At 35.1% G+C, this 24,406-nt stretch overlaps 3 long non-coding RNA genes and 4 other non-coding genes across 8 annotated transcripts; 6 read left to right on the top strand and 1 right to left on the bottom strand.

The window, feature by feature from the left end:
• Nucleotides 1-1,253: 1,253 nt before the first annotated feature.
• LOC110929153 lies at nt 1,254-1,449 on the top strand. Its single transcript, XR_002586870.2, has one exon. It is a non-coding gene; the product is annotated as a U2 spliceosomal RNA (small nuclear RNA).
• Nucleotides 1,450-2,727: 1,278 nt separating this feature from the next.
• On the top strand, nt 2,728-2,923 carry LOC118490726. The gene has a single exon (XR_004889976.1). It is a non-coding gene; the product is annotated as a U2 spliceosomal RNA (small nuclear RNA).
• Nucleotides 2,924-3,668: 745 nt separating this feature from the next.
• On the top strand, nt 3,669-4,664 carry LOC110927744. Its single transcript, XR_002585863.2, has 2 exons — nt 3,669-4,025; nt 4,105-4,664. It is a non-coding gene; the product is annotated as an uncharacterized LOC110927744 (long non-coding RNA).
• A 2,136-nt stretch (nt 4,665-6,800) lies between these two features.
• On the top strand, nt 6,801-12,624 carry LOC110927743. 2 transcript variants are annotated; one of them, XR_002585862.2, is made up of 3 exons: nt 6,801-7,026; nt 11,883-11,940; nt 12,398-12,624. It is a non-coding gene; the product is annotated as an uncharacterized LOC110927743 (long non-coding RNA). The 2 variants fall into 2 exon arrangements; XR_004889207.1 differs by lacking the exon at nt 12,398-12,624 and adding an exon at nt 12,059-12,391.
• A 3,871-nt stretch (nt 12,625-16,495) lies between these two features.
• Nucleotides 16,496-18,138, bottom strand: LOC118490320. The gene is made up of 3 exons (XR_004889206.1): nt 17,864-18,138; nt 17,044-17,127; nt 16,496-16,560 (listed from the first exon to the last, which is right to left on the bottom strand). It is a non-coding gene; the product is annotated as an uncharacterized LOC118490320 (long non-coding RNA).
• A 3,147-nt stretch (nt 18,139-21,285) lies between these two features.
• On the top strand, nt 21,286-21,481 carry LOC110929152. The gene has a single exon (XR_002586868.2). It is a non-coding gene; the product is annotated as a U2 spliceosomal RNA (small nuclear RNA).
• A 1,280-nt stretch (nt 21,482-22,761) lies between these two features.
• On the top strand, nt 22,762-22,957 carry LOC118490748. The gene has a single exon (XR_004889998.1). It is a non-coding gene; the product is annotated as a U2 spliceosomal RNA (small nuclear RNA).
• Nucleotides 22,958-24,406: the final 1,449 nt, after the last annotated feature.

The raw sequence follows: 24,406 nt of genomic DNA, 5'->3' as shown, positions 1-24,406 counted from the left end.
ATGAAGATCGGATAAGTTGGAAGGGATTGCAACCGGCGAGTTGAATGAAATTGACATGTTTTGAAAAACAAAAATCGCATGAAAAAATTGGATTAAAGTGGCATATTTTACCAAACCTCAGTGACGACAGTTTACTCTATTCGGCGAAAAAAATGAAAAGTAAAAAAAATATATCTGAAATAACCAGTTTACTCCTCATATAACTGACTTATTTTAACTGGGTTAAACAATTGGATAAAAATGACATGTTGAAAGTTAAAAAAAAAAAAAAAAAAAAAAAAAAAATTGGATAATGTGGCATATTTTACTAAACCTAAGGGATAAACACATGTACATCAAATCAAATAAAAAATCAAAATATGAACACCCAAAGAAGTTGCTATTTGACTTTTTTAATCCCCAAACATCACCGTCCTATCTATCCGGTACCTGCCAAGCAAGCAAGCAAACCACACACTCACTCACTCTCGTCCTGTCTATCCCACCCAAAATCTGAATCATCATATGACTCAGACGCTCGCATTGTGCTAACAACAGAAGCCATGCGTTCGACGCCACACATTCACCCACTGTTAATTATTATTCATTTGATCAGGTACATTTTGTTACGAGTCAACATGTCACAGTTATAATATACATTGAAAAGGTACTCATTTATTTATGTAATTTATCAGCTCTTTAGCAAATTAGGGTAACAGGAGTGTACAGAATCACACGTGATAATGTATCCATTGACGCGTGCCATGATGGTACACATATGAAGAGGAGTTGTTTCCTTCTGACTAGTGAGTCTAGCTGAGGAGTGGGTGAATTATTCCTTATATTAGTGGGCTGTCTTTATTATTCAGGTTAAGTTGTAAGCCTATAAATCGCAGAAAACCTTGAGTAGTATTAGAATTGAAATATGAATGGATCCAAATATTCTCTCTTAATTATCTATTGTCTCTTCTGTTTCCTAAAACCGATGTATTGTTGTAAGTGCTGCAAGTAAGCAACCATGAGCTCTTTGAGTTTAGAACAGTAATTTTCAGGTTGAGTTTATGGATAATATATGCATGTTATAAAATGAATTCTTCTGAAAGGATTTGGATCTGGAGGGTTGCTTTAGAGTCATTCATTTAATAATCTCAATAATTAAGCTAGTACTAATAATTTATGGGAAAAATGTCTCCCAGGATCCCACATCGCTTAAGTGAAGAATACAAAGATTCAGAGAGAGTGTATATAAACAGCAGCCCAAGAAGAGAAGAAGCATACCTTTCTCGGCCTTTTGGCTAAGATCAAGTGTAGTATCTGTTCTTATCAGTTTAATATCTGATATGTGGGCCATCGGCCCACTCGATATTAATCTTATTTTTCATGGGGAAAGGCCCATCACAATAGCTTGCTATTGGGGTCTTTGAGCGTCGCCTTGGTGTTGCACTACTGCCTTGGCCTGGCGCACCCCTCCAATTTGCAGTCAATTTTTAATAAACCTGGCTTTCTAGCTAGGCATATCTATTTCATTTTTTAATAAGATGGATGCTTGTTTAGTATTTGCTCCTTCTGTTATCTTGGAGTTTTTGCTCCTTCTGTTAAGTGTTAATCTTTTCAGGCATCTCCTTTTATTTTTGTTACTATTTTGACAAAAAAGAAAAGGGAGTTATATGTTTTTGAGTAGGGACAGGCCACTAAAAGACAATCCGCCGACTCCCGACATTGTTACAAAACGTGCATTCAGTGTCACGAAGCTGCATTCTCCTCCGCACTAGAGCCAACTTAGTTGGAATACTACCGTCTAATGCTATCCAAATGAAGAAATGGACCCTGGCCGGAGCCCACGAGATCCATTTAAAAGCCCTTGTATGAAAGACTGCACCTTTAGCCACTTGTATCTCTTTACGAACCAGACTTGTAGAAACCCGCCAATTTCTGTTATTCTCCTACTATGATTTTTATTTACATGCAACCCTGTACCATAAGACTAAGTGTGCGAGGTTGACGTGCATGTATACGTGTCCAGTGATGTACTCGTGTTTTTATTGGCAAAAAACTTTAACCTATACACATTGTCACATATCCAAGCTTCTTAGACTCACTTATGTTGCACTGTTCACGCCCAAGCCCTGGGCGTCCCGTTTTGGCATCCTCATTTCGGTGTATGACACCAGAAAATGATGAGGTGGTTTTCTAAGAAATTTAGTGGTAGACCCACTCACTTTCCCGCCATAGCAGAACCTACACTCTTGGCTTATCTAACCCACCCAAAATCTGAATCATCATGTGATTCTCATATCAAGGTTTATGTTGCTTGGCATATATGCCTTACACTGCACAACCGGGTTTTTTTTTTTTTTGTACTCTATTTAAACTTCATTTAAGATGCTATTTTGAAAACTGAACAACTTTTAAGAGTGCAGGGTTTGTTGGTGACTCCTAAAATAGGAACATGTCTGTTTCTCTTCACTTATATGTGTATGCTTTTCCATGTAAATGGTCAGCCATTGATACCACCCTTATCTATTGAAGTTGGGATTGATGTAGTTTTAAGACACATGGTAAAATGAATTCAGTCAGCTACATTTAGTAAAAAGCTAGTATTATTAGGATCTATGCATTAACTTATGGTATTTTTTAATCTTGAGAAACCAATGGGAAAGAGTGTCTCAGAATCCCACATCGGCCGAATGAATAAACTAATTATGAGAGTACTGCCTATTTAAACGGCGGCCAAAGAAGAGATTAAGCATACCTTTCTCGGCCTTTTGGCTAAGATCAAGTGTAGTATCTGTTCTTATCAGTTTAATATCTGATATGTGGGCCATCGGCTCACTCGATATTAATCTTATTTTTTATGGGGAAAGACCCATCACAATAGCTTGCTATTGGGGTCTTTAAGCGTCGCTTTGGTGTTGCACTACTGCCCTAGCCTGGCGCACCCCTCCAATCTATAGTCGAACTTTAAATCTTTTTTTTATTTGATATAAGTTTAAAAATTTGCTAAATGCTTATATGTTTTATGTCTATTTCCTATATCTCAATACTTTATGTTGATCTTCTCAAGTGCATACTTGTTTTCTCTTTCTGTTTTAATAAAAATAGAAATTGAAATAGAAATAGGGAGCCATATGTTTTTAAGATGGATGCCTTTCTTAGTTAGCGGTCTGGCAGGGGGTAGGCCTTTTATGGTAGATCTTTCAGTTCCAGTTTAGAAAAAACTTGAAATATTTAGCTAAATACTTGATTTGTAAACTTATTTTAATTGAGCTGAGCTTGAGTGTTTTTTTTCAAACAAGCTGTTTCATTTTTGAATTAAATGTTGATATGAAGAATATCTCTTGTTGCCCTTACTTTCTTTTGCTAAGATGCTGATGTTAAATAAGTCTACCACTGCAACGCAAAGACCACAGCCTTTTGGGATTTGTGGATATGTATACTTTATATTTCCGGGAGCACCCATGTCACTAAACTAGGTGAATCCCTTGTTCATATGCACAAGTGCCAAGAGTGAATAAGTTGTTGACGATTTCTAAACAACCCCCCCCCCCCCCCCCTTCTCTTATTTAAAAGGTCAAGACCCACCATTGCCATCCATGCTTAGATTTAACCAAACATTCAAAAACTTGAACTGCTGCTGATAGCCGGCCACCACAAAATTTCTTAAGAATTTATTTTTCCAACCAAATCAGGCCCGAACGTGTTTCTACGTCTCCATAATGTGTAAACATGGTTAATGATTGGTCTTAACAAATTCGTAAAAAACGTCATTATAACAAATATGTATACAAACTATAAGCTTAATATTTAGTTTTCTCTCTATTTTTAAAGCGAACAAATCAAGCAAATAAAAGATGATGCAACAACTTCTAATCATCCGGAAAATACCACCAAAGCATGCGGTGAACCATCCAATAGAATATCAAGTTTCCGAGAGTACCTATATCAGCAAGGATATCTGTTGAAATTATACTATGTAAAATAGTAGGTGAATCCGTTGATCATATACACAAGTGAATAATGTCTCTTTGCAGCTTTTCAAGTAAATGGTAATATCATAGTTTCCTTTCCTTGTATTCTGATGTAACCTGAGCATGTGTATTATTTATTTACTTTTGTCTGTAATAGGAATGGCCAAAAAGTTTTGTTCGTGATAATTGCTATTGGGGTCTTTAAGCGTAGTCTTGGCCTGGCGCTCCCCTCCAGATTACTTACTGGTTCGTTGGAGCAGCGGCGTGGTACTGTTCCGTTAGGAGTTGTTTCGAAGGTTGTTCGAAATCAACAGTCGAGCTCATGCCTGTGATCCAAGTTCAATCATCGTAATCAAAACAATCAGTCAAAATTGAATTCTTGTTCGGGTTTCGAAGTTGTTAATCGGAACCGACGTTAGAGAGCTCATGATCGGGACCGAGTGAAGGGTGCGACGTCAGCAGTGGCTTAATGGGAGCAAGCCAGGTTCCGACTTGCAATCAAAGGCGACACAATACTTGATATAAGTGGTTTTTCGTTTGTGATTCGATTAATATTTTTTATGCAAATTGTTGACTTTAAATGTTTCTCTTGGAAACTATGATTTGAAAACGGAGTTATTGCAAGTTGATAACAGGAAGTTTTGTTACAGAAAAGTCAACTTGGAGGTTTTCTTTTTCTTTGGAATTGCGATAATAAAAAAAGGGGTCTTTTATTTATTTTTTTTTTGCTACCGTCAAATGGAAAACAATAATAAGTCAATTTATTTTTTTTTTTCAATAATTTTGGTTTTATTATTTGGGTTGGACAAGAGGGTTCAATTTAAGGTTTTAATTGTTATTCGGTTTTCGAGAGGTATTCGTGACCGGGTTTTTTTGCGAGCAAGTGGGTTCGGTTCAGAAGGGTTGTTCAGGACTAATTTGTTTGTATTTGTTCCAACCGAATGGAGCAAGAGGGTTCTACACCGTTAACTTACAAGAGACGAGGTAAGATGACGGACGGAGATAGACCACCACCGGCTGTGGTTAAGGATCAGAGTACCACAACTTTACAGTGTCCAATGTTAACCGAAACAAATTACAACATCTGGGCGATTCCTATCAAGGCAGTATTCAAGGTTCATGGAACACAGCAAGCTTTAGAACCAGGTGAAGAAGAGGTAGAAGCCAAAAAGGATGACATGGCAGTTGCACTTCTAATACGAGACTGTATTAAGGCGGCTCGAGACAGACAGAAAAGCTACGCAGATAGACGCCGCAAACCATTGTCTTTCGAGGTTGGAGACAAGGTGTTGTTAAAAGTCTCATCATGGAAAGGCGTAGCTAGATTCGGGAAGCAAGGAAAGCTTAGCCCGAGATACATAGGACCACGAAATCTTGGAAAAGATTGGAAACGTCGCTTACAAGTTAATGTTGCCAGAAACACTTAATAGCGTTCACGTTCATGTGTCAAATCTCTGAAAAAGTGTGTTTCGGAAGAATCACTTATTATTCCCCGGACGAAATCTATATAGACGACAAACTCCATTTCATCAAAGAACCTGTTGAGGTTTTGGATTCAAAGATTCATAAAACGAGGAGAAGTCGTATCAAACTAATCAAAGTCTGATGGAATTCGAAACGCGGACCCGAGTTCACGTGGGAACGAGAAGACAAAATTAAAAGAAAGTACCCTCACCTGTTTAAGAAAGTCCCAGCAAAGAGTAACGCAACTTAAAATTTCGGGACAAAATTTTCTTTAAGAGGATGAGAATGTGACAATCGGCAAAACTCCAGTAATTTAATTCCGTACAACCTGAGCAACTAATTACATTAATTATTTTCGCGTGTTTGACTTGATTTTATTTAATTAAGTCATAAAAGTCTAGGGATTATAAAAATCATAGCTAAGTATGATAACAAATCCGTTGCGATTAGAAACAATATCCTAAATCATAGCTAAGTATGATAACAAATCCGTTGCGATTAGAAACAATATCCTAGACTGAGACTAGGAACGCGAATAAATGATACTTGTCAGTACTAGTCGCGGTACAGTCTGACACGATAAAAACAAGACATACAAATATGTCTACACAAATGTTCTATAGAATTCTATAAAAAATAACATGTGCCTTATTATTTAGAAAATCCCAATTAAAAACCAAATTGTCCAAGTCCGCAGAAAAATACAGTAATCCTGCGGAAGTGTACAACATTCCGCAGAACGAAACAGTAATTCTCCAAAAACCCAAAAATAAATATTATTTGACATGAATAATATAATGGGGAATAAAAACGACACAAAATCCGCAATTGAATCCTATTGCGTTAAGCTGCGCGGCTAGTTCAGTAAACTTGAACTGCCTGACAGCAAAGCCGGTACCGGAATTGTGTCAGAAATAATAAAATTTTTAGTCCAAAAAGTTGGATTAATAATTTGGATGATAAAACTTGTGCAAAAACAATTTTTGTCATGTATTTATATAAATAAAACGCAGTGTCAGTATTACCGGGTACAGGACCTGAACCAAATTTTTCACCCAATTAACGAACTAATAATTTTGGTGGGTTAGTTTTATCTAGTGTCACATTACCTTAAAGTATGAAAGCTTGAAACATTATAGAAATTTTTATATAAATTATCAAAATTTATAAAGATTTGTATAATAATCAAGTTTTATAAAAAAATATGCAAAACTCCTTCCCCCATGCTTATTCACGATTTGTGTGGGTCCCCATGCCCACTAACCTTTCAATTTGATGTGTTGTAAGATTATGGAGAATGCTAAGTGGTTCATGGATGTCATCCCTTTTATTCATTCCTATTTTGGATCAAATTTGAAGTCCATACATGCATACACCTTATATCTTTTCTACTAACTCACTTCCATCAACATTTCAACTCCTTTCTTTCTCTCTCCAAAATTCGACTAACCCAAACACACCTCCATATTCATCTTTCAAAATTCAAAACACATCAATTCAAGCATTTTTGAATGAACTAAGGTCTTGGTAAAACTTGAAGATACATTTGGAGCACCTTAGAAGTCTTGGAGTTCTTGGATCATCATATCTTCATCTTGTTTTTATTAGCAAACTAGTAAGAACCAAAACTAGCATTTTACCTTCTTATGATTTTTGATTAAACAATATGTACAAGTTCATCTTGAATCAAAACCAAAACAAAACCCACATGAAAAACATTAAGAAAAACCAAAACCACAATCTTTATCTTATGATTTTTCTATGATTTTGGAATGAACTTGGAGAAATTTAGACTAGTGAACATGAATCTTGGTTATTTTTGTATAAAAACATGATCTAAACACATGCATGTTAGATCAACCAAGATTCACCAACAAAAGTGATGAGCATGAGTTATGATGAACATGCATGCTAGAGAAGTATGAGAAATCATTTAAATCCAAGAAAATAAATTTTTGAAAAAATTCTTGACTAAAGTTTCCATTTCTGGAAAGAATCAAAAGTATGAAATATGTTAGTAGAAAAGGTGTTGAACACATATTTGTGCTTCAAATGACTATATGAGTCATCTAAAACAAGAATTTTAAATAAAATCTTGTTCTACAAATTTTTGGCAAAAACTAAGAATAAAGTTTCGTTTTTGGGAAAGTTAAGAACTATATCATGTTCATGATACTTTTGTTGACAAATTATGATGAATATTGATACTTGATGATGTTTTATGTTGAAATAAATTGAACACAAGTTGTATAAACTTGGGAAAAATCCTTATTTCAAACAAAACTATGGCAAAAATTTTATAAATTTTGTTATGTTCAAAAATTTGTTAAACAATGAAATTTGTAACTATGGAACTATTTGAAGTCTTTAAACAAGGTTAAACGGATTCTTGGACAAGGTTATGAACTCATGTTTTATAAAAGATTTCTAAACGAAAATTGACAAGTATATATTTTAGGTAAAATATATACTTTCAAAATATATTTTAGGTAAAATATATACTTTCAAAAAGATTTATCAAGTATCATAAATATATATTTTTGAGAGTGGTGATCCTGCGGAAAGTGTGTTTTTCCTTGAAAGTCTAGGAAGCGATGTGGGTCATCCAATGGGTGTGTTTAATGGTTGAGATCATCTTGGTGGCATTTTGGTAATATGTGTTTCTTAAAAATAGGATTATTTAATTAATCGGGGGTAGATATGTCATTTAGCTTGTTTTAAATATGGAAATAACTGTCATTCCATAAACCACCCCACATTTCTTGCGATTTTCTCTCTCTCTTTCTCTCCCTTTCTCTCGTCTCTCCCTCTCTCTCTCTCCCTCTCTCTCTCTCTCTCTCTCTCTCTCTCTCTCTCTCTCTCTCTCTCTCTCTTCCGTCTATCCTTCGTGAAGAAACATAACATCAAGAAAACACATCGTGACAAATGTCACCCATCGTAACAGCATGAATGGTAAAACATAGCATCAAGAAATCCTCCAGCATTACCAGCATGAATGCTAAAACAGAACGGTATTAAACTGCTGGCTGCTAAAACACAATGTCAAGAAATCCTCCAGCATTACCAAGATAGATGGTAAAACACAACGTCAAGAAATCCTCCGGCATTACCAACATTAATGCTAAAACACAACTATATTAATCTGCTTGTTGTTAAAACACAATGTCAAGAAATCCTCCAGCATTACCTGCATGGATGGTAAAACACAGCATCAAGAAATCCTCCAGCATTACCAACATGAATGCTAAAACACAACTGTATTAATCTGCTTGCTGTTAAAACACAATGTCAAGAAATCCTCCAGCATTACCTGCATGAATGGTAAAACACATCGTCAAGAAATCCTCCAGCATTACAAGCATAAATGCTAATACACAACGGTATTAATCTGCTTGCTGTTAAACACAATGTCAAGAAATCATCCAGCATTACCAAACATCATTCATATTATGGGATCTATAAAAACATTGACTTTAACCCTCTAACTGTTAAAACACAGTACCAAGAACATACATGCTGATAGATTCCAGATAAAGTTTAATGATCAGCGATGAATCTTGTGAGTAAGAAAACGAAGGAATTATTGAGATCTGAATTCGTAAACAAAAAATCCCGAAAATTATGGAGGAAATCGGTTTCATTCCTGTACATGGATAGTTAGTTTTTGAAGATAATTTCCTAAAATAAAAATAGATTGTGAAAGTACATAATTGCCCTTCTAGTTAAAATCCTTCAATGCCACGTGTCGCATTCTGATTGCTTCCTAGACATTCTAGGAAAAATCCACTTTCTACCGAACTCCTCCTCATATTTTTTATATGTATAATATGTATTTAGTTCAAGTAGGAATGAATACAAAATTTATACACAACTACAAAAATTATAAAATATATATTAACACTTGAAAACAAGACTATAAAATGTAATGTCCACCCTTGGACATAAACATGCAAATATACAAACGGACAAATTCGGACACTTTGGACAAGATGGACTTTTGGACAAAATAAAATGGCACAAACTAAACAAATGACATAAACGAGACGGATGACGCGAACGGGACAAACGACACGAATAAATCAAGCCGACACGTAGTAAATGATTATAACAAAATACGAGCCGTCACACACTCTATAAAGCTTATGCATTAAAAAGATTGCATACATGGCATAAGTAACAATTTTTATAAAAACTAGATTTTTATAAAAATACAAGTATTATTATTATATAGAGGAAGAGTTGGGTAGAAAGTGGGTTTTCCTAGAAAGTCTAGGAAGCAATAAGAATGTGACACGTGGCATGGAGGGATTTTAACTAAAAGGGCACTTGTGTAATTTGACATTTTATTTTATTTTTGGAATTTTATCTCTCATTAACTAACAGTGCCTATAATTATGAAAACTGTTTCTCCAAGATTTTTTTGTATTTCGCAACCTTCTTCTTCTTCGTCTTCGTCATCATCAAACACTTCTCCATCTCCACCATCTCCGAGTTCATCATCGCCATTCAAATACTGTTCGTATCATCTCCGTTTTCTTGACGATGTGTTTTAACAGCAAGCAAATTAATACAGTTGTGTTTTAGCAGCAAGCATATTCATACAATTGTGTTTTAGCATTCAGATTCATACAGTTGTGTTTTAACAGCAAGAAGATTCATACAGTTGTGTTTTAGCATTCAGATTCATACAGTTGTGTTTTAACAGCAAGCAGATTCATACAGTTGTGTTTTAAAAGGAAGCAGATTCATACAGTTGTGTTTTAACAGCGAGCAGATTCCTACAGTTGTGTTTTAGCATTCAAATTCATACAGTTGTGTTTTAACAGCAAGCAGATTCATACAATTGTGTTTTAGCCTTCAGATTCATACAGTTGTGTTTTAACAGCAAGCAAATACAGTTGTGTTTTAGCATTCAGATTCAAACAGTTGTGTTTTAATAGCAAGCAAATTCATAAGCTGTGTTTTACTATCCATGCTGGTAATGTTGGAGGATTTCTTGACGCTGTGTTTTAACAGCAAGCAGATTAATACGATGTGTTTTCTTGATGTGTTTCTTCATGAAGGATAGAAGGAAGAGAGAGAGAGAGAGAGAGAGAGAGAGAAAGGGAGAGAGTGAGAGAGAAAAAATCGCATGAAATGTGGGGTGATTATGGAATGACAATTATTTCCATATTTAAAACAAGCTAAATGACATATCTATCCCTGATTAATTAAGTAATCCTATTTTTAAGAAACACATATTACCAAAATGCCACCAAGATGATCTCAACCATTATACACACTCATTGGATGACCCAGATCGCTTCCTAGACTTTCTAGGAAAAACACACTTTCCGTAGGATCCCCACTCTCTCTCTCTCTCTATATATATATATATATACTAGATTATTAGACCCGTGTACTACACGGGTTTAAGGATATAAAATTATAACTTATTTAATTTTATGTTGTCTTCAAAAATTTATATAAGTAAATTTTTTTTACCATAGATGACGCACAAGTTGGTCATGCGTAAAAACCGATTCTTTTAGAAACAAACCAACTTTACATAGAACTTGTCTTGTACTTTTATTTATCGTCATGGCAAAACATAGGGCGATAGGAAACTGTCTTCTTTTCAATTCGTATCCTTCTGTTTGGCAGTATTAAACGAAATCAAGGGATAAACATTTAGTGCCAGTATTACTTCCAGATAATATGAGTGCCTCAATAACCTGAACACCCAGTGATAGGACCTGTAGTAGAGTTCCATTACATAAACTATTCTTTAGATCAATATAACTCTATTTAGGACATCCGATGAGTATAGACTTGCATCAAAATTATTATGAAGATATTCTATCCTTAAACCCGTTTATTACACGAGTCTAATAACATTAAAAGTGTTTTTAAAGCATGGAAGTAAACCGGTTTTCAAATATCAGACTAACCTATTCTTTACCATTATTATTATTATAATATAAAATAATAATTTATTTAATAGATGTTTTAAACATATAGTAAAAAAATCCTTTTAAAGAATAAGAATGTGTTGTCACATTAACATTATTTGAAATTGTTTACTATAAGTAGAATTATTACTAATAACTAATTATATATTTTAGATAATTGAAAAGTAAATGATCACTATTTAAGTAGACAATAAAAACATTTATTAGTATTAAGTTGTTAAGGAATTTTTCATTGTTTTGTATTAATTAATTAATATATAATAATAATATTAGTGAATTGAAGGATAGAATAATGCCATGTGGCATTATGTAAACTCTTTTATTAGTATGAGAATGCCATGTGGCATTAAGTAGACTCTTTTATTAGTATTAGATATATATATGTATGTATATATATGTATATACGAAAACACAAACAAAGAAACCAAAGGAGTACGAGAAACTAAAAACGAAATACAAGATGAAATACATGTACGATAAACAAACATAAACCTCGCTAACAAGATTAGAACACTTGTAGGTCGAGAAACAAACAATGAACCAGGAATCGAATAGATATTTGCACGGAACGCAAATCTGTGAGTTCATGTTTCCCCTTTTACTTTGATTGTTTATAGTTTTAAACTTTCGGGTATGTATACATGTTACAAATAGTATGATGTTTACCATGAAACTATTTTGATCACATGCGGATAGGTGTTTATAATAAAGGGACCATTAAGGAATAGCAAGTACCGAGGAACATTTGGCAAGCCCCACTCTTAACGACAATGATTACCGCGATCGTTAAGAGTGCCTTTGTGTCCAAACTAGTGTCGTTGACACACACGATAAATTGTCAAGGTTTGGTTGCCTTCTATTCTGGCATACAGATTAGTGTCCTTGCAAAACACTAATGATCAAACGATTTTTCATCATACTATACAAAACAAATTTTACAACTTCAAATGTTTTGGAGACTCATTTGATGCAAAAACTAAATAACATGAATTCACCAACTTTTGTTGACGTTTTCAAAACTAACATGTATTACAGGAGATTAGTGGACGGCTTTGGAAAAAATATGTTCGTGTTGTTATCAAGAATTCCAGCTTTTGAGATGTCATCTGTTTTCAGTTATCATGTTATGTGGAACTGTTTTAAACTTTGAACAATGTCAGTAAAGTTGTAGTTGTTTTTAATTCCAAACAAGATGTTTGTATTGTAAATTATGGTTTCGAAACAAATGTACGGATGAACATCTTTTATGTTTTAAATATGTTGTTTACTCGATTGATTGTAACGATTGCCGCTCTAGCCACACCTCGTCATACGCTTCCGCATAAATCGAAAATCGAGGTGTGACATAATTGGCTTGTTCATCTGTTTACCCTTTAGAAAATTTGGATATATGATTTCATTAATACCATTTCAATAGTTATTGTGTTATAGTGAACATAATAGTTATCAATATTAGAGATAAAAGGTAAATTCTCATTCTAACAATATAATCCATATGCCCGTGGCTTTATATACTAGTGGCATTTTGGAGGTGGGATAAGGTTTTGGGACCAATAGGTCCTGGGTTTGATTCCCACAAGGGGTTTTTTCTAATATTTATTGTGTTTCCTCCTAAATTGGTTTATAGGCGTTTGCCTAGTGCAGATGGATATGATTGGGTGGTTTTGCTAATGACACCAAGTGGTCCGCCAATGATCCAAATTTGTCGTTAAAAAAACAATATAATCCATATATTTAAATAAGTTGAGCTATTTTAAATATAGAGAAAAATGCAATTTGCCTCCCTGTGGTATGTGTGAAACATCAACCTGAGCCCCTAAATTCATTTTTTGGTTTTTTGAGCCCCTGAGCTTATAAATTCATAACACTTTGAGTCCCTCCGTCACACTTCCGTCTGTTTGACTGTTTGCTGCAGGGGTAAGACCGTCTTTTAGATTTCTTTCCCTTCTAAAAACCCCAAAATTCATTACTAAGCCCTAATTTAGTCCCGCTAAAAACAGAGACGGTTGAAGGTGGAGATGAAGGTGTATCAGCCCACCGTATAAAACCACAATATTTCTTTTGTAAAAACACATCAATTAGGAAATAGCCATATAATTAACTTCAATCTTTCTTCTATAATTTTAACTTACACAGCATAAGAAGCATCGATTTGGATTAGCTTCAGTCTTTGAAACCTTGTACCAAGTCGCTGCACCACATGAACAGAGGAATTGAGAAGCTTCCCCGCCCTGAGATGATTTATTGTTGGAGCTTGCAGCGGATTTTTGAGACATCTTCACAATAGATCAGGTTGGATCGATCGATTTGGGAATTAGGGTTCTAGGGTTCGTATGAGATCAGTTGTGTTATGCATCAGTTTGAGCAATTTAGGGAATTAGGGATTATATGTGTTTATCATTAAGGGTATAAAGGACATTTCACAATTGGCAAACAGTCAAACAGACGGAAGTGTGACGGAGGGACTCAAAGTGTTATGAATTTATAAGCTCAGGGGCTCAAAAAAATAATGAATTTAGGGGTTCAGGTTGATGTTTCACACATACCACAGGGACGCAAATTGCATTTTTCTCTAAAATATACAAATGATTGAATAAAAAGATCTATTATAGTTCTTGAAAACTTACTCTATACTTAACTTTATGGTCCCGTTCAGTTTTATACGGTCGGTTTTGAGTATAAATCGTAAACCAAACCGTTCACCACAGTTTGAGATATTTGAAACTGACCCACAGAAAGTTATATTGAAAAACCAACCACGAAACCAAACTGATGTCTGGTTTGACCGGTTTCACGATTTTAAACCGAACTATGAACACCCTAGCATTTAGTAGTCGACCTAATAATAATTACATAAAATTCTCGTTTATTAGGTTTTTGATTTTTCAAAACAAAAAAAATCAATATAATAATAATAACAACAACAACTAGCTAGTTTCCCAACCACACGTTGCGGTGGGAATCCAGCACATGCAAAACCCAAGACGACAACGATAGTTTACGAACCGTGCGTTGCGGCAGGGATCCAGCACATGCAAAACCCATGGTGACAAACATGCAACAACTGTGACGACAAAGATAGTTTACGGATCATTTGGTAAGTTCAGTAAAGCTTAGAGGTATCAAAGTAATTTAGCATCGTTATTCTAAACTAGTATATATTTGAGAAAAAATATAAAAGCTAAAAGGTTATAATAATTAATAAATAAATATATATTTACTATTCACTGTCACTCAAATATAAAAATATAGTATAATATAGTATAGCATAGCATAGCATAGCATAGCATGGTATAGTATAATACAATATAATATAATAGATGAGTCTTGGTGGTGAGTGCATTTTTGTACCAAACTATCACATGTACAATGTACAATATGAAACAGAGAAGTCTCATACCTTCTTTTGTTAATAATAAAAAAATGTTTTATTTCGAATACAATTCCTTTTTTAATAAAATTTATATCTGAACATTGAAAAAAAGTTAACCGCGATTATTTTTTTTATAAAAAGATAACGAAATAAAAGCTAAAAGGTTATAATAATAAATAAATATATATTTACTATTCATCGTCACTCAAATATAAAAATATAGTATAGTATAGCATAGCATATCATAGCATAGCATAATAAAATATAATATAATAGATGAGTCTTGGTGGTGAGTGCATTTTTGTACCAAACTATCACATGTACAATATGCAACAAAGATGTCTCATAGCTTCTTTTGTTAATAATAAAAAATGTTTTATTTTGAATACAATTCCATTTTTAATAAAATTTATATCTGAACATTGAAAAAAAGTTAACCGCGATTACTTTTTTTATAAAAAGATAAAGAAAGCAGAATTTCCAAAGTTCCCATAATGTACATAGTTTTTTAATTTGATTTTTTTTCTTATCGAATAATAAGTTGAATAATATTTAACTAATTGAAGGAGATTCTACTAAATTTGACCCAGGTCCCAAGCAGGACCTCTAAACGCTGAACAAGGGCAAGACCCTTACCAAACCGTTCCCTTAACCCCCGACCAGGTAGCCAACATACCTCCATATAGACCGTGGAGATATGAATGGTGAAAATCTTTTATTTTATATAGACAGTAAAATAACGCCAAGACACCACGGACAAACGATAAGGAAAGATCACCTTCAACATAAGTAACTAGTTATTAAAGTCAATAATACAAAACCAAATAAAAAGTGCAAAAGATTAAAAATAAAAAGTATTATACTAAACACTTGTCTTCACCAAGTGATGTAAGAGACTTAGGCAAACATGGCCTTGATTGTCAAGAACTCTTACGATCAATCTTGGATCCCGAGACGACTCACACACTCTACGATGGACAATGGATGATGGTGGTGGATGATGGTGTTATGGTGGTGGTGGGTGGTGGATGAGGTGTGAGAGAGGTGGTGTGCCAAGGGATGAGTTGAAATGAAGCCAAGCACTCCTATTTATAGGCTGAACAGAAGCCTGGGCATGGCCCCGTGTCCGCTGGACACGCCCCCGTGCCCGTCTGACACTCTCTCTCTTCATTAATTTAATTATAATTCAGAATTACAATAAATGCACCTGCAGCACTCTGACCACGCCCCCGTGTCCGCTGGGCACGGCCCCGTGGTGGGCAATAGAAGCTTCTATAACTTTGTCTTTTCTGACCATCCTGGACACTGCCCCGTGTTCGCTGAGCACGGCCCCGTGTTGAGCTGGACACGCCCCGTGTCCGCTGGACACTGCCCCGTGTTCAGCTGGGCACAGCCCCATGCTCAGCTGGGCACAGCCCCATGCTCAGCTTTCTTCTTGTTTTTGCTTTGGGAGATGCTGTCTAGGAGTCGGGCATGCCACGTTTCTTCCTTTTCTTTGTATTTATGTTGGATTTGGCTGCATTTTTGCTTCTTTTGTTCATTTAAGCTCTTTTAACCCTGAAAATACAAAAGGAAGACAAAAGCACACTTTTTCCAACATTAGTACTTAAAAAGGGTTGGTTTTATGCCTCATTTGATGTAATTTATATGTTGCATTTTACACACATCAACACTACATGTGACAATATAATTAAATTTCATTTATTAAAATTGCAAAGTTTCATACATTGTCATAAAAGGAAATAACAAACATTAAACATAGTTTATTTCAAAAGTGGGTTTCTAGGCCATCCTATTCATTTCTTCAAATCTTGACTTCCTCATCCTGCAGTATGCATTTAAAATAAAGTCAACAAAACATGTTGGCGAGTATACAAGTTTGAATATAGTATAATATGTTTGAAATAGTTTAACATGCTCAAATCCACGTGACTACATGATTTCATATTAACAGTTATACTCGTAACGATGATATCTATGTGTTCAAACCAAAGTTTAACGCAATTAACATAGCCTAACCCTAGAAGGGTGGTAAATGAGTAACATAGAATAAACCTAACAATACCCATAATATTATGGGAGGGGCGTTTCTCAACCTACAGCGCTGCCATTGTTAGGGGAGGCTTGCAAAGTTAATGAACACACAGTCATAAATGTTTAACAGTAGCATAACGTGATTAACATGAGTCAAATAGATTCACATGAAATGTGGATTGAGAGTGCAAAAATGTTTAACATAGTGTGTTTGATATAGAAATGCATACAGCACCCAAAAGTGTAAAATAGAAAATGGGTCATGTATACTCACATTGGTTGCATTGCGATTACTTGGAAATAACGTGCGAGGAAAAGAATTGAGAACAATCCAAGAGAACGAGTGAGATGGTTATTCCTAGATATTTAAAATAACACGTGACGAACTCGTTAAAAGTTGTAGGTTAAACATAACCCTAATATTTATGGTTTACGATTTGAATAAATATTATAATTTAACTTATTAATAACTTTTTATGATTATTTATATACGAAACAACTTCTTAGAATTATTTATTTTCAAAACAACATAATGGTATAAAATATTTGTTTATAATATGATGAAGACTTATTTTCTTAAACCAAAAACTAAGTCTCAAAATAGGTTTACGATGTGGAACTTGTTAGTTTATAAAATGATAATCCTAGAAATAGATTAATTAACTAGACAGTGTATATACCATGTACTAAAATTAACAACTGGAAATATTGCAACGATAAAATATATATTTTGTGGGTGGTTTTATAAAACTCATTTTGAAAGCAAAGAACATGACTGTTCATCATCTTTTTCATTATAACCACCCAACCAAAACACTGATGTCTAACACCAAAATTCTCATATTGATTTATGTGTTTATTAACGTTAGGAACATAAAATTTTTATTAGTGTAATCATGAGGAATAACTGGTTATAAGAAAATATACCGAATCAAAATAGGAAAAAGGCCATCATCTTTTAAGTTTTAAAAAAAACATACATAACTGTTACGTATACTCATACATTCGGTTCTTTGAATTGTTATAAAGTGTCGGGATTTGATACATATCAACAGAAGATGGAACGCGAAACAAAAGGAGTAAGAAACATATACCGAAACGGCCATCGACGTGAACTCGCGACTATTTTCCGGTCGTCTTCTTCGATCATCCAGCACGTCTTGATCTTTCCGGCGACTTGTTATCAAAACGGAGAAGTGAGATGGTGGTGTCGAGAGTGGGTATGAGGGTTCTCCGACTCCGACGAAGGTGTTGGCGGTTCAAGCGAGATGCGGTGAGTGTTGTTTCCGATCTTCGGCGGCGTCGGCTTCTCTCCAGCAAGGGTGTAAGGATATGCGATAAATGTTGTGAAGTTGTGAGGGTGTCAAGATGGCTGAAGCCATTTATATATACACGTTTCCGAAACCGTAGTATATATAGGTAGCATGATCAACGTATGAGCCATGATTGTGGCTTAAACTTCTTGGTCGGTTATACAAAACGGAAATGCGGAATTTATTGCGGCATGATTAAAATTCCGGAAAATCAGACGGTTGTAAAAATTGAATTAAAAGCTGTGATGTTTCTGACTTTTGTTTTGAGCCGCAAAATAGCAACTTACAAGAGAGGTATATTATCTACAACATTGTGATGTTATTTGTTCTAATAAAATATAGCCAAATTAGTTGCATGGAGGTGTAAAAGGAACATGGTGATCCATGAAAATATGTTGCTGTATGGCTTCATCTTTTTAAAAATCTACGTCAAAATTGAAAGTTACTTTTGTAAGTACTTAGTTTAATTTGTTTATTAAATAAATGTTTAACAATGATTATTTAAATAATTAATTAATTACCAAATAAATAATTGACTATATTGATAAATAAATAGAAAAAATCTTTCAAAGGTTATTTAATTCGCGAAAGTTTCGAGTCTCAAGGGTTAGGATCCAAAATTCAAGACGGGTCGGATTTCGGATATCCGTTTTTCACGGATGTTACATTCTAACATCGTGAGACAACATGAGCGCTAGTGGGGCCCTCATGTTGACCCTCAATTTCAAGCGTAGGGGGGCGGGGGGTTGTGCAAAAGTTTGGAAGTTAAGGGTTTAGGATGTAACTTAAGTGTTTAAATTAGGTGTTATATGTGTTTTAGTGTTTTAAGGGTTTTAATGTGTTTTATGACCAATACTAGCTAAATAACATTAAAACAATGCTTCTAGTTCATTTTTAGTGTTTTGGATAGTGTTCAGTTGTCGGTTCGTTAAGGTGCTAAATTGTTTAATTTATTAGGTATGAAGTACTTTTTGTGCCATGGTTTCAATCCCGACACTTTACAAATTATTCTGGATGTTTAATCACTATTTCTGCATGTTATTTTAACTTGTAATGCTCAATTTCTGCAAAATTCGTTGTTTATAATGCGTTTCGGACATGTTTTAGTGCTTATTTAGGCTTCCGGAAAGTGTTATTGTAAACCCTTGTTCTCCCACTTGGGTTTTAATATATTTTTTATGTCGGACCTATATCTAAGTCCTAAATCTATCGTTTAACTAACTGAGTACTGAGGCTGTGCTGACACAACTTGTCTAACCGGTTTGTTTACTAATTGTTTCGACGCAGCGCCTAAATTGTTTCGAAATGCGATAAATGAAATATGTAATATGCATGATTTAAATGTATGGCATGCAAGCATATAATGTTTGTTGACGTTTAAAACACATAAATGCAGGTAAATAAATAATTATTAAAAAAGTACATAAGATACCGTTTTCGTGCCGTTGTCACAATTTCCCCACATGTTTTTTTTTTATTTTTCATTATTTCTTTACTGAGTAAATTGTTATTTTCGATCCATGAGGTTTAGTCCAAATTGTTTCGTGCAATTTTTGTTGCTGACTTTTTCAAAATGCAAGTTTCGTCCAACTTTCAATCAACCCTCCTCCCCCAATTTTTAAATAAATTTATAACGTGGGATGTATCTTATAAGGCTGTGACATATGCAGTGGTGCCACATGTGGACGATGCGGTGGAACAAGAGATGTGTAGAGTTGGAATCTGTTGGCATGGTGTCTTCATGAAGTCGTCGACATCACAACTCCGTCAATATTAATCCAACACCAAAACCCTTCTTCCCAACACCATTGTAACATTTGTCTTCGCGGTAGTCCCAATTGTGTCATTATCTTAAGAGACTCTCAGGCGAGGGTATTCTAGATCAGGTGAGAGCATTGGTGGATGTTGTGGCGTTAATAGTGGTGTTTAGTTAGGGAAACCCCAAGGTCTAGGTAGATGAAGATCGGATAAGTTGGAAGGGATTGCAACCGGCGAGTTGAATGAAATTGACATGTTTTGAAAAACAAAAATCGCATGAAAAAATTGGATTAAAGTGGCATATTTTACCAAACCTCAGTGACGACAGTTTACTCTATTCGGCGAAAAAAATGAAAAGTAAAAAAAATATATCTGAAATAACCAGTTTACTCCTCATATAACTGACTTATTTTAACTGGGTTAAACAATTGGATAAAAATGACATGTTGAAAGTTAAAAAAAAAAAAAAAAAAAAAATTGGATAATGTGGCATATTTTACTAAACCTAAGGGATAAACACATGTACATCAAATCAAATAAAAAATCAAAATATGAACACCCAAAGAAGTTGCTATTTGACTTTTTTAATCCCCAAACATCACCGTCCTATCTATCCGGTACCTGCCAAGCAAGCAAGCAAACCACACACTCACTCACTCTCGTCCTGTCTATCCCACCCAAAATCTGAATCATCATATGACTCAGACGCTCGCATTGTGCTAACAACAGAAGCCATGCGTTCGACGCCACACATTCACCCACTGTTAATTATTATTCATTTGATCAGGTACATTTTGTTACGAGTCAACATGTCACAGTTATAATATACATTGAAAAGGTACTCATTTATTTATGTAATTTATCAGCTCTTTAGCAAATTAGGGTAACAGGAGTGTACAGAATCACACGTGATAATGTATCCATTGACGCGTGCCATGATGGTACACATATGAAGAGGAGTTGTTTCCTTCTGACTAGTGAGTCTAGCTGAGGAGTGGGTGAATTATTCCTTATATTAGTGGGCTGTCTTTATTATTCAGGTTAAGTTGTAAGCCTATAAATCGCAGAAAACCTTGAGTAGTATTAGAATTGAAATATGAATGGATCCAAATATTCTCTCTTAATTATCTATTGTCTCTTCTGTTTCCTAAAACCGATGTATTGTTGTAAGTGCTGCAAGTAAGCAACCATGAGCTCTTTGAGTTTAGAACAGTAATTTTCAGGTTGAGTTTATGGATAATATATGCATGTTATAAAATGAATTCTTCTGAAAGGATTTGGATCTGGAGGGTTGCTTTAGAGTCATTCATTTAATAATCTCAATAATTAAGCTAGTACTAATAATTTATGGGAAAAATGTCTCCCAGGATCCCACATCGCTTAAGTGAAGAATACAAAGATTCAGAGAGAGTGTATATAAACAGCAGCCCAAGAAGAGAAGAAGCATACCTTTCTCGGCCTTTTGGCTAAGATCAAGTGTAGTATCTGTTCTTATCAGTTTAATATCTGATATGTGGGCCATCGGCCCACTCGATATTAATCTTATTTTTCATGGGGAAAGGCCCATCACAATAGCTTGCTATTGGGGTCTTTGAGCGTCGCCTTGGTGTTGCACTACTGCCTTGGCCTGGCGCACCCCTCCAATTTGCAGTCAATTTTTAATAAACCTGGCTTTCTAGCTAGGCATATCTATTTCATTTTTTAATAAGATGGATGCTTGTTTAGTATTTGCTCCTTCTGTTATCTTGGAGTTTTTGCTCCTTCTGTTAAGTGTTAATCTTTTCAGGCATCTCCTTTTATTTTTGTTACTATTTTGACAAAAAAGAAAAGGGAGTTATATGTTTTTGAGTAGGGACAGGCCACTAAAAGACAATCCGCCGACTCCCGACATTGTTACAAAACGTGCATTCAGTGTCACGAAGCTGCATTCTCCTCCGCACTAGAGCCAACTTAGTTGGAATACTACCGTCTAATGCTATCCAAATGAAGAAATGGACCCTGGCCGGAGCCCACGAGATCCATTTAAAAGCCCTTGTATGAAAGACTGCACCTTTAGCCACTTGTATCTCTTTACGAACCAGACTTGTAGAAACCCGCCAATTTCTGTTATTCTCCTACTATGATTTTTATTTACATGCAACCCTGTACCATAAGACTAAGTGTGCGAGGTTGACGTGCATGTATACGTGTCCAGTGATGTACTCGTGTTTTTATTGGCAAAAAACTTTAACCCATACACATTGTCACATATCCAAGCTTCTTAGACTCACTTATGTTGCACTGTTCACGCCCAAGCCCTGGGCGTCCCGTTTTGGCATCCTCATTTCGGTGTATGACACCAGAAAATGATGAGGTGGTTTTCTAAGAAATTTAGTGGTAGACCCACTCACTTTCCCGCCATAGCAGAACCTACACTCTTGGCTTATCTAACCCACCCAAAATCTGAATCATCATGTGATTCTCATATCAAGGTTTATGTTGCTTGGCATATATGCCTTACACTGCACAACCGGGTTTTTTTTTTTTTTTTGTACTCTATTTAAACTTCATTTAAGATGCTATTTTGAAAACTGAACAACTTTTAAGAGTGCAGGGTTTGTTGGTGACTCCTAAAATAGGAACATGTCTGTTTCTCTTCACTTATATGTGTATGCTTTTCCATGTAAATGGTCAGCCATTGATACCACCCTTATCTATTGAAGTTGGGATTGATGTAGTTTTAAGACACATGGTAAAATGAATTCAGTCAGCTACATTTAGTAAAAAGCTAGTATTATTAGGATCTATGCATTAACTTATGGTATTTTTTAATCTTGAGAAACCAATGGGAAAGAGTGTCTCAGAATCCCACATCGGCCGAATGAATAAACTAATTATGAGAGTACTGCCTATTTAAACGGCGGCCAAAGAAGAGATTAAGCATACCTTTCTCGGCCTTTTGGCTAAGATCAAGTGTAGTATCTGTTCTTATCAGTTTAATATCTGATATGTGGGCCATCGGCTCACTCGATATTAATCTTATTTTTTATGGGGAAAGACCCATCACAATAGCTTGCTATTGGGGTCTTTAAGCGTCGCTTTGGTGTTGCACTACTGCCCTAGCCTGGAGCACCCCTCCAATCTATAGTCGAACTTTAAATCTTTTTTTTATTTGATATAAGTTTAAAAATTTGCTAAATGCTTATATGTTTTATGTCTATTTCCTATATCTCAATACTTTATGTTGATCTTCTCAAGTGCATACTTGTTTTCTCTTTCTGTTTTAATAAAAATAGAAATTGAAATAGAAATAGGGAGCCATATGTTTTTAAGATGGATGCCTTTCTTAGTTAGCGGTCTGGCAGGGGGTAGGCCTTTTATGGTAGATCTTTCAGTTCCAGTTTAGAAAAAACTTGAAATATTTAGCTAAATACTTGATTTGTAAACTTATTTTAATTGAGCTGAGCTTGAGTGTTTTTTTTCAAACAAGCTGTTTCATTTTTTAATTAAATGTTGATATGAAGAATATCTCTTGATGCCCTTACTTTCTTTTGCTAAGATGCTGATGTTAAATAAGTCTACCACTGCAACGCAAAGACCACAGCCTTTTGGGATTTGTGGATATGTATACTTTATATTTCCGGGAGCACCCATGTCACTAAACTAGGTGAATCCCTTGTTCATATGCACAAGTGCCAAGAGTGAATAAGTTGTTGACGATTTCTAAACAACCCCCCCCCCCTTCTCTTATTTAAAAGGTCAAGACCCACCATTGCCATCCATGCTTAGATTTAACCAAACATTCAAAAACTTGAACTGCTGCTGATAGCCGGCCACCACAAAATTTCTTAAGAATTTATTTTGGGTGGGTCTATTCGCACACGCATTTTGTCCTTTTGCACATCCAAAGCGCCACGCTATGGCCAAAGCGGGGCGCTTTGGTCTTAGTCAACAGACAAGGACTGACTTCAGACAAGGAAGGACTGACAGAAGTCAGTCCTTGTCTGTTGACCAAGACCAAAGCGCCCCGCTTTGGCCATAGCGCGGCGCTTTGGATGTTTTTTTAAACAGATTGGATTTGGGTTGATGTGGGTTACTTTGGTAGGGATTTTTGTTTGAATTAGTTTGATAGAGATTTTTGGAGGAAAAATTTTTATTTTAGTTTTATTACATATAATTCATAGTTGTTTTATAATTACGTCATTATTTTTATAGAATGTGTATAATATAAGTTCTTAACGTTGTTTATTTTGTTAAATTAAACGAATACGTTAAATAAAATGTACAGAAAGCCATAAGAATTAAACGTAAACAATCCAGAACCAACGTGATGTAAATAGAAGATTAATTGCAATATATATATATATATATTAGTTTGTACATACAATACACAACAAAAAGGTACAACTGTGTACATAATACATAACAAAACACTAAACAAACAAAGTAATGTACTAATCCTCGTGCGGTGGGGACGGTGGGAGGGGAAGTGGAGGCAACCCAGCGAGCTCTCGTAGATCAACGAGCGTCTGGACGATCCAGTCAATGCGTGCGCCCTGACGTCTGAGGCGCCAGTCGAAGTCCCGA

Source organism: Helianthus annuus, chromosome 3, assembly GCF_002127325.2.
Source record: "Helianthus annuus cultivar XRQ/B chromosome 3, HanXRQr2.0-SUNRISE, whole genome shotgun sequence".
NCBI lineage: Eukaryota > Viridiplantae > Streptophyta > Magnoliopsida > Asterales > Asteraceae > Helianthus > Helianthus annuus.
The sequence above is the reverse complement of the archived record's forward strand: the minus strand, read 5'-3'. Positions and strand labels throughout refer to the sequence as shown.